Raw genomic sequence first — 11,368 nt, 5'->3', positions numbered from 1 at the left:
CCCAGGCAGCAGAATTGCATGACCACCAATGGTGGAGTGATTGAAATAGGGATGCTCAAGAGGCCAGAATTAGATGGGCACAGATATTTCAGAAACTTGTGGGGCTGGAGGAGGTTACAGGGATAGGGGGGGGTGAGTTCACGGAAGGTTTTGAAAGCAAGAATGGGGGTATTGCTTGACTGGGAGCCAATATGAGCTAGTGAGCACAGGGCTCAAAGTACCTCACAAAAACGGAAAATGCCAGAAACACTCAGCAGGTCAGACAGCAGCAATGGAGACAGCCGAGGAATTGACCTTTGGCCAAAACTGGTACTTTAGTTTGTGTAATGTGGCTCAAGTAAGTGTTAATTTTGGTGTTAAACATAAACATTTTCTAAGTTCGCACCAGCAGTGGGGAGCCAAGCTCATTGACAATGCGTATCGGTAACTGTCAGGCAACAGGTATTGACGGCAGCCAGATGTGGTTCAAATGCAGGTGTGGTTTAATACGGATATGGTGGTTTTATGAAAGCCAGGGCACCACTGCTACCAATAACTTCGAAAAGCAGTTTACACCACACCCTCAATGTGTCTCTTCCCCCCCACCCACCTTAAACCAATTTATATTTCTCCCTTGTTGAAACTATGCTTCAGTTCTGCTGAAGGGCCATGAGGGCTCGAAACGTTGACTGATTTCTTCTCCGTCGATGCTGCCAGACTTGCTGAGTTTTTCCAGGTAATTCTGTTTTTATTTTGTTTTGGATTTCCAGCATCCGCAGTAGCTTTTAGCTTTTTGTTTTTATCTTTGTGTTTGATTGACTGCCACCTCTCTTCAAAAAAATGCCCTCTTGGAAGAAGTATGGTTCTGTCCTCCGACAGGATTTCCGACTGTCTCTTCTGCCCTGCTCACCTTCATTGCTTTACCCTTTTGTCTCTGACATCTTTTGATTATCTGCTCACACCACACCCTCAATGTGTCTCTTCCCCCCCACCCACCTTAAACCAATTTATATTTCTCCCTTGTTGAAACTATGCTTCAGTTCTGCTGAAGGGCCATGAGGGCTCGAAACGTTGACTGATTTCTTCTCCGCCGATGCTGCCAGACTTGCTGAGTTTTTCCAGGTAATTCTGTTTTTATTTTGTTTTGGATTTCCAGCATCCGCAGTAGCTTTTAGCTTTTTGTTTTTATCTTTGTGTTTGATTGACTGCCACCTCTCTTCAAAAAAATGCCCTCTTGGAAGAAGTATGGTTCTGTCCTCCGACAGGATTTCCGACTGTCTCTTCTGCCCTGCTCACCTTCATTGCTTTACCCTTTTGTCTCTGACATCTTTTGATTATCTGCTCACACCACACCCTCAATGTGTCTCTTCCCCCCCACCCACCTTAAACCAATTTATATTTCTCCCTTGTTGAAACTATGCTTCAGTTCTGCTGAAGGGCCATGAGGGCTCGAAACGTTGACTGATTTCTTCTCCGCCGATGCTGCCAGACTTGCTGAGTTTTTCCAGGTAATTCTGTTTTTATTTTGTTTTGGATTTCCAGCATCCGCAGTAGCTTTTAGCTTTTTGTTTTTATCTTTGTGTTTGATTGACTGCCACCTCTCTTCAAAAAAATGCCCTCTTGGAAGAAGTATGGTTCTGTCCTCCGACAGGATTTCCGACTGTCTCTTCTGCCCTGCTCACCTTCATTGCTTTACCCTTTTGTCTCTGACATCTTTTGATTATCTGCTCACACCACACCCTCAATGTGTCTCTTCCCCCCCACCCACCTTAAACCAATTTATATTTCTCCCTTGTTGAAACTATGCTTCAGTTCTGCTGAAGGGCCATGAGGGCTCGAAACGTTGACTGATTTCTTCTCCGCCGATGCTGCCAGACTTGCTGAGTTTTTCCAGGCAATTCTGTTTTTATTTTGTTTACTCGCTGCCTCTGTAATATCTATTACGTGTAGTTTCCTGACAATATAATGATTTTCTAAAAATGTGCTTGTTCAGTTGGGCAGCTGGCAATGTTATCTTGACTCCCGCGAAATCACTTCTGTGGTTGCATACAAGTAGCCGCGTTAATCACACTTACCTAACTGCGCTACCTAATTGTGAGAGTAAGAGAAAGAGAGCGGAGTGCTCCTTGAGAGACAAGGCCAATGATATATCTTTTAAAAGCCGCAGAAACACAGCACAGGGTTTCGGTGTGGAAATGAACACCAAAGAAAGGTGTATGGCACCTTTTACACCCTCAAGATATCAAAAAGCGCTTTACAGCCAATTTGTGCACAGCAAGGTACCACAAACATCAGTGTGATAATGACCAGATGATCTGTTTTAGGGAGGTTGGTTGGGCAATAAATGCTGGCCCAGACACCGGGGAGAACTCCCTTGCTTTTCTTCAAAATAGTTGCCATGGCATCTTTTACATCTACCTGAGAGGGCGGATGGGGCCTTGTTTTAACGTTTCATCTGAAAGACAGGCAGGAAAGCAAAAGTGCTCCTTCAGCCCTGTGACACTGTCAGGTTGTGCAGAAACAAGATTCTTAGAATGCAAATGAAATGAATGAGCAGTTAATGAGCATTTAATGAGCTGTTAATCTGACACATAATAGCATAACAAGAATTACAGACCTTATGAACCTGACGTCAGGGACGGTCTCCCTGATGTGCTGCAGTAGCTGTGGCACCTCAATATAAAGCCCTGCCAAAAGCATCTTTAACTTTTTCTGGAGAAGCTGGTATTGTTCTCCTTAGAACGAGAGAAGCGTTTGACAAGATTTAATAGAGATGTTCAAAATCATGAGGGCCTTTGATAGCGGAAAGAAGGAGAAACTGTTTCCATTGGTGGGTGGGCTGGTAACCAGAGGAAACAGATTTAAGATAATTGGCAAAAGACCCAGAGGGGAGATGAGCAGGAATGTTTTTATGAGGCAAGTTGTCGTTGTCTGGGACACACGGCCTGAAAGTGTGACGGAAGTAGATTCAATAGCTAATTTCAAAAGAGAATTGGATATTTGGATTGAAAGCAACAACACTCTGCATTTATATGACATCTTTAATACGTCAAAACATCCCCGCGCACTTCACAGGAGCGTTATCAAATACAGAATCACATAAGGAGATATTAAGACAGGTAACCAAAGTGTTGTCATAAAGGTAGATTTTAAGGAGTTTATTAGAGGGAGAAAATGGGATAGGGAGGCAGAGTAGTGTAGGGAGGGAATCTGAATTAGGACCCAGGCAGCTAAAGGCACGACTGCCAATGGTGGATTGATGGAAATCAGGGATGCGCAAGAGGCCAGAATTAGAGGAGTGCACCTATCTTGGAGGGCTGGAGGAGATTACAGAGAATTAACAGATGGGATATGCTAATGTATGACGTAGATGATGATGTATACTGACACCAGGCAGTCATGGACGTCAAAAAGATGTTTCCTCTTGTGGGTGAGTCCAGAACTAGGGGGCCCTGTTTTAAAATTAGGGGTCACCCTTTTAAGGCAGAGATGAGGAGAATTTTTTTCTCTCAGAGGGTTATGCGACTTTGGAACTCTCTGCCTCAGAAAGCAGTGGAGGCGGGATCATTCAATATTTTTAAGGCAGAGGCTGATAGATTCTTGTTAAGCAAGGGATTCAAAGGTTATCGGGGGTTGATGGGAATGTGGAAGTCGAAACACAAGAAGATCAGCCATGATCTCATTGAATGGCGGAGCAGGCTCGAGGGGCCGAATGGTCTACTCCTATTCCTATTTCTTATGTTCTTATGTGTTTGACTCTTGACAGAGAGGCTGGAATCATGCCTAGGAGCTACTTGCCTACTCTGTAACCTGTTTAGATGTAGTACTAATAAACATGCATTAAGCAGATACCAGAGTATGTCTACAGTCTGCCTAAGAGCCAAGCCTCATGCCTAGAGTGCAAGGCAGAAGGACCCATCTCGGAGCATATGGGCAGCTGTGGAGACATCGATGTGAAATGAGGCATTGGTGTCATAGAAGAAACCACGGAGTAAAAAAATCTTTGAAAGCATTTCCGTGATAGAAGGAGACACACTAGACAGAGATAACCATACCTGGTGAGCAGTGCCTGTCCTTACCCTGCCCCTTTGACTGCATTAAAGGCCCACAGAAAGGCAAGCAGCTCCTCTGGTACTGAGCAGCATCAGGTCTTCATGAAAAAGAATCAAAGCTTCAAGTTAGTTCCTTTCTTTATTCAGTAGGCCCAATAGCAGGAGGCATTGTCCTAAGGCAGGGTATGCAGAAGCCCATGGTGTACTTGGATTCCATTATTAAAGCTTTTGACACCTATTTCAGCCCAAAGCAAAATGTAGTAATTGAACGAGCATGTTTTAACCTGGGGAATAGATTGAATTATTCCTAACACACAAACATACCAACAAGGAGCAGGAGTAGGCTATTCGGCCCCTCGAGCCTGCTCCGCCATTTAATAAGATCATGGCTGATCTAATAGTAACCTCAAATCTGTATCCCACCTACCCCCACTAACCTATCACCTCCTTGCTTACCAAGAATCTATCCACCTATGTTGCCTAGCTAGTTCTTTCAGATGCAGGATGCTGAAGGATGGGCTAATCCATGATCACTTGGTCATGAGTGTGCAGGATAAGAAACTCTCTGACTTTCTGCAGACCAAAGATGATCTTACGTTGGATCAAGGGGTCCAGTACGCGAGGCAGGCTGGGCTTTAAGCATTTAATCGGGCTATAATTTGTGGAGACTCTGAGGCTTCACATGATTCTTCAGACTGGGTAGGCCCAAGCTCTGTAGTCCCAACGCTATGAAAGCCCACCAAACAATCAGAAAGGGTGGGAAACTCCACACTGGCAGCCATTTTGAGATGCATGCTGTCATGTTATTATAATGATATTATCTTTGAGCTTATTTACTGTAGAAGACACAAGGCATAAAGGATGCAACATATTTACCAAATCCATTATTCGACAACTATGCAAAACATCAAGTACAACTGTTGCGCACACTCCAAGTGTTATTTCCATTTTATTTGATGTGCCGGGAGAAATTATTATGGATAACGGTCCACAATTTATTGATAAGCCATAAAGGATTTGGTAAACATGTTGTAGGTTAATTTATTAAGACTAGGCACATGAGAGCAGTTATATATGGATATAAAGCTTGAAGGCATCAGAGCTGTGTGTGTCTGCTCTGCTCAAAGCAAACGTGAAACTAAGACAGGATCACACATGATGTCAAGTGATGTCATACTGAGAACACATAAAGGCATATTACAACATATCCCTTTGTTTTTAAAGATGCTTTCCTCACTTCCAAAGAAGTATAGCTATTTACAATAGATGTTAAGTTACCATTATCGTAAGTGCATAGAACTGATGAATTTATGAGTCTCTAAAGCGTAAAGGTAAACAGCTGGCATGCCCAGGTCTTGTCATGGTAACCTTGTCGGGGGGTTTCTTTAATTTCTCACGGTGATTTGTGAGATTCTCTTTCTTGGATGTTGTTCCTGATTGCATTTGGAATCTTGTCCTAGGTGCAATAGGACTGTACAATGGTTGAGGAGCTGGAATGGATCTGATTTGTCCTCGGTTATGTCTCACTGTTACGTCTTTGTGTGTAATGACCTCATTGGGCCTTGGTCCTCATCAAATCCTTGTCACCTCAGCTGGTTGCCACGTACTTTCTGTGGGATCCTGGATGTGAACTTGTTGTCCCAACTCTAAACTTGGCAATTCTGTACCTGCATTTTTATCATGCACATTGGTCATCTTCTTTTGTAGTTTTAAAAGTTGCTGTCTAGCTTCTGAGAGAGTAGAATGGGTAAGAGTAGGTAAATTGGTACACATTGGTCTGCCAAACATGAGCTCTTCCAGTGATGGAGTAGTTACATTTAAAGGTGTCACACTCAGATTTAACATTGCAATGTGTAGATCTTGCTTGATCTGTCTACATTTGAGAATTAGGGATTTCACTATGCAAATCATCCATCCAGCTAAGCCATTAGATCTAGGATAATGAGGAGAAATAGCGTGATCCATATTCCATCTCTTACACATATCCTGAAATGACTTATCAATAAATTGTGGACCGTTATCCATAACGATTTCTCCAGGCACACCAAATAAAATGAAAATAGCACTTGGAGTGTGCGCGACAGTTGTACTTGATATATTGTGCAATTGCTGAATAATGGGGTACTTGTTAAAATAGTCAGCAATGGCGATGAAGTCAGTGCCATGGACCTGAAAGAGACCTGATCTGACTTTGGACTAGGGAATGGGTAGGAACTTCATGTGGAATCAATGGTGTTTTGTGCTGACTTGGCATTTGCTCTTGACATGCCTCGCACTTCTTGATGACGACTTCAATATCATTGTTCATGTCTGGCCAATAGAATGTCTTCTCATCCAATTTGTGCCCACGTGTGAGTGACGAAGTTGTTGAAAAATAGCAGGTCACAAAGATCTTGGTATGACCACTTGCCTGCCTTTAAAAATGACTCCCCGGGAGATGTCTAGCTCATCCCAATAAGGCCAAAATGGTCTCATGTGTTTGTGGACATGCTGAATTGAACCAGGCCATCCATTGATGATGGTTTTCGATCGTTCCTGTAACGTAGAATCTTTTGCCATTTCTTCTTGTAGCTGCTGTGCTTGTTTTGCGCAAAATGTACCAGATCAATTTGGAGAACATCTTCAAGCTCAATGTCAATGGAGTCAACTTGTAGATCTAAGGTTATACCTTCTGTTTTTGCTGGGTTCGGCAAACTGTTAAGTGTATTCGATGTGATCGTCAAGTTACCTGACTTGTACCTAATCTCACGTAACCTTGAATCCTTATCAAGAGATGTTGCAATCTTGGTGATGCACTGGTCAATGGTTTTCACCAAATCATCTCCAGTGGCTTGTGATCAGTTTCTACCACAAATCGTTTGCCAGAGTGATAGGAATGAAATCGCACGATTTTATGACAAATGCTGAAGCTAACATTTCCTGCTTGATGTTGAAATGGTTTGATTGTATTACAGAGAGAGATTTTGAAGCAAATGCAATCGGTTTGCCTTTTTGTAGTATGCATGCTCCCAGACCTTTCTGTGAGGTATCTATCTCCAGGGTAGTTGCCTCCCTAGGATCTTCAAATTGCAATGTCGATGCTTCTGATAATGATTGTTTCAGTGCTTCAAAGAGGTATTGGTGGTCTTCATGACAGAGGAAAGGCACATCCTTTCTCAACAATTCCCTTAGTCATAAATATTTTTGAGAAAATTTGGGAATGTATGGAGACAAGAAGTTAGAGACCTAGACATCTTCGAAGATTGTCCTTAACTTGAGGAGTTGGCATGGCTTTAATATCCTTTATTTCACTTGGATCAAGACAAACATCAGCACTGGAATAAATACAACTGAAAAAATTGATCAGCTAGACGTTGATATTGCATTTCAGACTGTTGAACACCAATCCTTTGTTACGTGCTGCATGCATCAATAAGTGCAGATTATGGTCACATTCTTGCTTTGTTTGTCCCACAACAGCTATGTCATCTGCCGTCCATGTGAGCTTGAAAGAGATCCTGGCTAACAGATAGCTCAAGGGAAATCATTGAAAACAGTATCGTCTGAATGGGTTACAAAATGTAGTAAGTTCTTGGGACTTCCCTACAAGATGTGCTGACCAGTAACCTGGAAGTTCCCCTCCAAGCCACTCACCATCCTGACTTGGAAATACATCGCTGTTCCTTCACTGTCACTGGGTCAAAATCCTGGAACTCCCTCCCTAACAGCACTGTGGGTGTACCTACACCACATGGGCTGCAGTGACTCAAGAAGGCCGCTCACCACCACCTTTTCAAGGGCAACTGAGGATGGTCGATAAATGCTGGCCCGGCCAGCAGAGCCCACATCCTGTGAATGAATTTAAAAAATGACCCCAACTGGCTTTAGTTGATGACCCTTTATCGATCAGACATCAAGTTACAAGGTCCAGACAGCATTACTCTTCCAATCAAAGGCAGGATTATTGCTGATCCTGGTAATAAGAGATGACTGATCGTTGATTCTCTCTATGTTCTTCATAATCAATGTATATCTTTATTGAGTGGCAATGTTGGCCTACTTCTAGGAATCATGGACAAACCAGGTGATTCCTACCATTCAGATAACTCACCGTCTTTCATGCAACAATCTTTATCCTTTTATTTAGAAGTAGTGGAAATTCAGCCTTCAGAAGCTGGGGAAGTTTATACAATGAACACTAATTTCCTTTCTTGTACAGGAATACCATCCACTAGACACAGAGCAGATGTGAAAGTTCTAAACCCCTCAGTTAATCCTGCAGTCAGGCCAGAGGCAGAGGATACAAAATGCACTGGAGCAAGCGATGACCATCCTCATGAAGACATGCTGGGCCTGAATTGGCTCTTCCTAGAGAATGATGAGGAAGGATCCCTTGCAGTACTGAGTGACCTCTTGGATGCTGAGGTCCTAGAGGATGATTCATTTTTCTCATTGTTAGATACACCTTATGGTGCCTCTGTTGTCTTTTTAGAAGAATCCACTTTAGTGGCTGAGCAGCATTCCGATATTGGTTCCAATGAATCTACTGATGTTTTGCCTACTTTATCTCCTGTTGTCCATGAAGAATCTTCCACAGAGGATGTGTTTCCTGACTCGGGGTTAAAGTCGATAGGGGATCACACTGCTAAAGAGCTGGTACCTTTCAGGGGTGGAAGTCCATTGTCATCTATACTTCAGTCCTAGCTAAAAGTCTTCTTCCCTCCAAGACAGGAGGTCAGCACAGAAGCTGCAGCAGAATCTTTAGCACTTCTGGATCTGCAGAATCCTGAGTTGATTGTTCACGGGAAATTCCTCTCATTACAGAAGATGAGGCTGTCTTGTCTCAATATTCTCAGCAATTCTTCCCATTGCCCATAGTGGAGCAACCTCACACAGAAAGAAGCCTACAGAAAGTAAATGGTCCTCCCGAAATATCATTGGGAAATCATCTCGTCTTCTTTTCCCGACAGTCTTACAGGAAGTTGACTGTTTTTTCCTTCAGTGTCTAAGTTCATTGAAATCTCAGGTCTTCAATGGCTTTTCAGTCTTTGACACAGCAGTGGAGGATACAGCTGTGACAATCTTTCCTGGAGTTGAAGATCATTCCTCTTCAGAAGCTTCTTCCCAAAGTCCTTCAAGGGAGTAGCAAGGTCCTTAGAGCGCCCTGAGTTCTTCTTTTCTAGCCCCAGAGGGTCCAAGGGCCGATTCTCTTCAGTTTTCTTTTTGGTATCAGTCTTTCGTTGAAAAGTCTTCATTGTCCTTGCGGTTCAGTCATCTTGAAGCCTACACTCAGCTTCTCAGCAATGCTTCAAATGTGTTGTCCTATTCTGCAGATGATGATGTCCTTCCAGATGCAGAATAAAGAGCCCTTGTGCCTCCAAGCTGTCTTCCGTAAGGGCTGAGAATACTGTGGGAGATTGAATCCCCCAGCACTGTGACTTGAGGAGGGGAAGAGTAGGAATTGGAGTTGACTAGAATCTGTAGTTGTAAAAAGGGAGCTACAGAAATACAATGTAAATAGTTAAAGACGTAGTTTCATGTTATTGTTAAAAATAGGATGGTATACTTGAGGGGAGGTGTAGTATAAAGGGCTAATACACGGGATATGCTAATATATGATGTAGATGATGATGTACCACTGATACATGTTAGTCATGTGTTAGACTCTTGACAGAGAGGTCGCAATCATGCCTAGGAGCTAATGTGCCTTCTCTCAGGCCCTGCTCAAGGTTTTGTTAGTGCTCTGGGCAAATTGAATTTCAGGACCCTGAAGACGTTTGTCCATTTTCATAATTACTTCATGCTGACAGAAAAACTACCAATATAGCAATAAAGAATTTATTACAGGTAAATGAAAAAAATCAAAAGCAAGAGATATTCAAATGCGTACATTATCCTAAGTGAAACTTTAAGACCTTTACAATTTTAAGAAATTTTTTATGATAATAAAATAGAAGAAAGGAAGAAGAGAGCTTAAGTTATTACCCTGAACAAATGAGTAAAAGAAAAAGAGAAAGGAAGAGAAAAACCAAAGCTAAATCAAATGCAGCAACAGGCTTGCAAATCCTAACTGTTTTTTTCCTCGACTTTAGGCCTGCAAATTTTTAATAGCACTTTCCACATTTATATTCTTATTATAGTCATATTCTTTTGACAAAATTGCTAGAAAATTTATTTTATCTTTTGTCATGGAAGGCCTTAAGTCTTTATCAGTTTCAACTTACTAAAGCTCCTTTCTCCCACAGTTATTGGAATTGTAAGCATTATCCTGACTGCAACCCGCAGATTTGGCATACCATCCTACAACTTGTTAGTGTTGACGAACCTGAATCTTGTATTAGGGTCTTTCCACCTTCGGGAAATATTGCATTTGCAATTTCTAATTCACTCAGTAAGTCGCAGCCATTAATATCTGTTCTCTTGAGACCATAACTTATCGTCCAACCTTTGATAAAGCACCCGTCAGCTCATTTTTACTTGGCAAATCTTTTAAGTTACTTAAAAATCCCCATGAGTTATGAAATTTTGTAACTGTTTGAATCTTTCTGATTGAGGCATAACGACTGTGTCTATATATAACACCAAACACACACGATTTTTGAACAGGCTTTCCGGGTTTTCTGCACTGGGAACTTTGTCCGCACTCTAATACTCGAACACTAACACCACTAGTTTGAGCATTATGTGGCCAGCAATATTAACTATATATGAATGCTTCTAACCTTCTATAATATTCTAGATAGTTGTTGCCCACAAGCACGAATGTACTGTTGGTTGGAGAGGTGGAACAGCAGACAGTCAGCGGCAATGCTGCCAGCCAACCAAGCTTTGTTAAGAGGCAAGGGGGCAGCCCGCGTTTCCCCACGTCAAGTCACATGACGGGATAAAGCGACCTTAGTGTACTATTGACTAATGTGAAGTTAAATAACGCTAATTAAGATTGAAATGCAACATCATATGCTTTAAATAATTCAATTTTTCCATTTATTCATTTATTTTCTTTTCCATCATTTATTTTTTTTCCTCTCCCTCTCTCCATTTTTTGGCGTAAACCCTCAGCGCATTGTGCCCCAGGCGACCGTCCAGATATCCAGGCCTTGAGCAGGCCCTGCTTACCCTGTAACCTGTTTAGCTGCAGTGCTAATAAACAAGTATAAGCAGATACCAGAGTAATCACCACACCCTCAACTTCTCTCTTCCCCCCCCGCCCCCCCCCCCCACAACCTTAAACCAGTTTATATTTCTCCTTTCTCCTAACTGTGCTTCAGTTCTGCCGAAGGGCCATGAAGGCTCGAAACGTTAACTGGGAATTTTAAATTTGATGCTTTGCCCAACTGGGAGCTAAGGTCAGCGAGTAC

At 42.4% G+C, this 11,368-nt stretch overlaps 1 long non-coding RNA gene across 1 annotated transcript; it reads right to left on the bottom strand.

Annotated features, from left to right (window-relative positions):
• Positions 1-561: 561 nt before the first annotated feature.
• Positions 562-1,851, bottom strand: LOC144692170 (uncharacterized). Its single transcript, XR_013579282.1, has 4 exons — positions 1,719-1,851; positions 1,333-1,656; positions 947-1,270; positions 562-884 (listed from the first exon to the last, which is right to left on the bottom strand). It is a non-coding gene; the product is annotated as an uncharacterized LOC144692170 (long non-coding RNA).
• Between the last annotated feature and the right edge of the window lie 9,517 nt (positions 1,852-11,368).

Source organism: Cetorhinus maximus, chromosome 17 (genome assembly GCF_964194155.1).
Source record: "Cetorhinus maximus chromosome 17, sCetMax3.hap1.1, whole genome shotgun sequence".
Lineage (NCBI taxonomy): Eukaryota > Metazoa > Chordata > Chondrichthyes > Lamniformes > Cetorhinidae > Cetorhinus > Cetorhinus maximus.
Note: the sequence above shows the minus strand (reverse complement) of the source record. Positions and strands in the feature narration are given on the sequence as shown.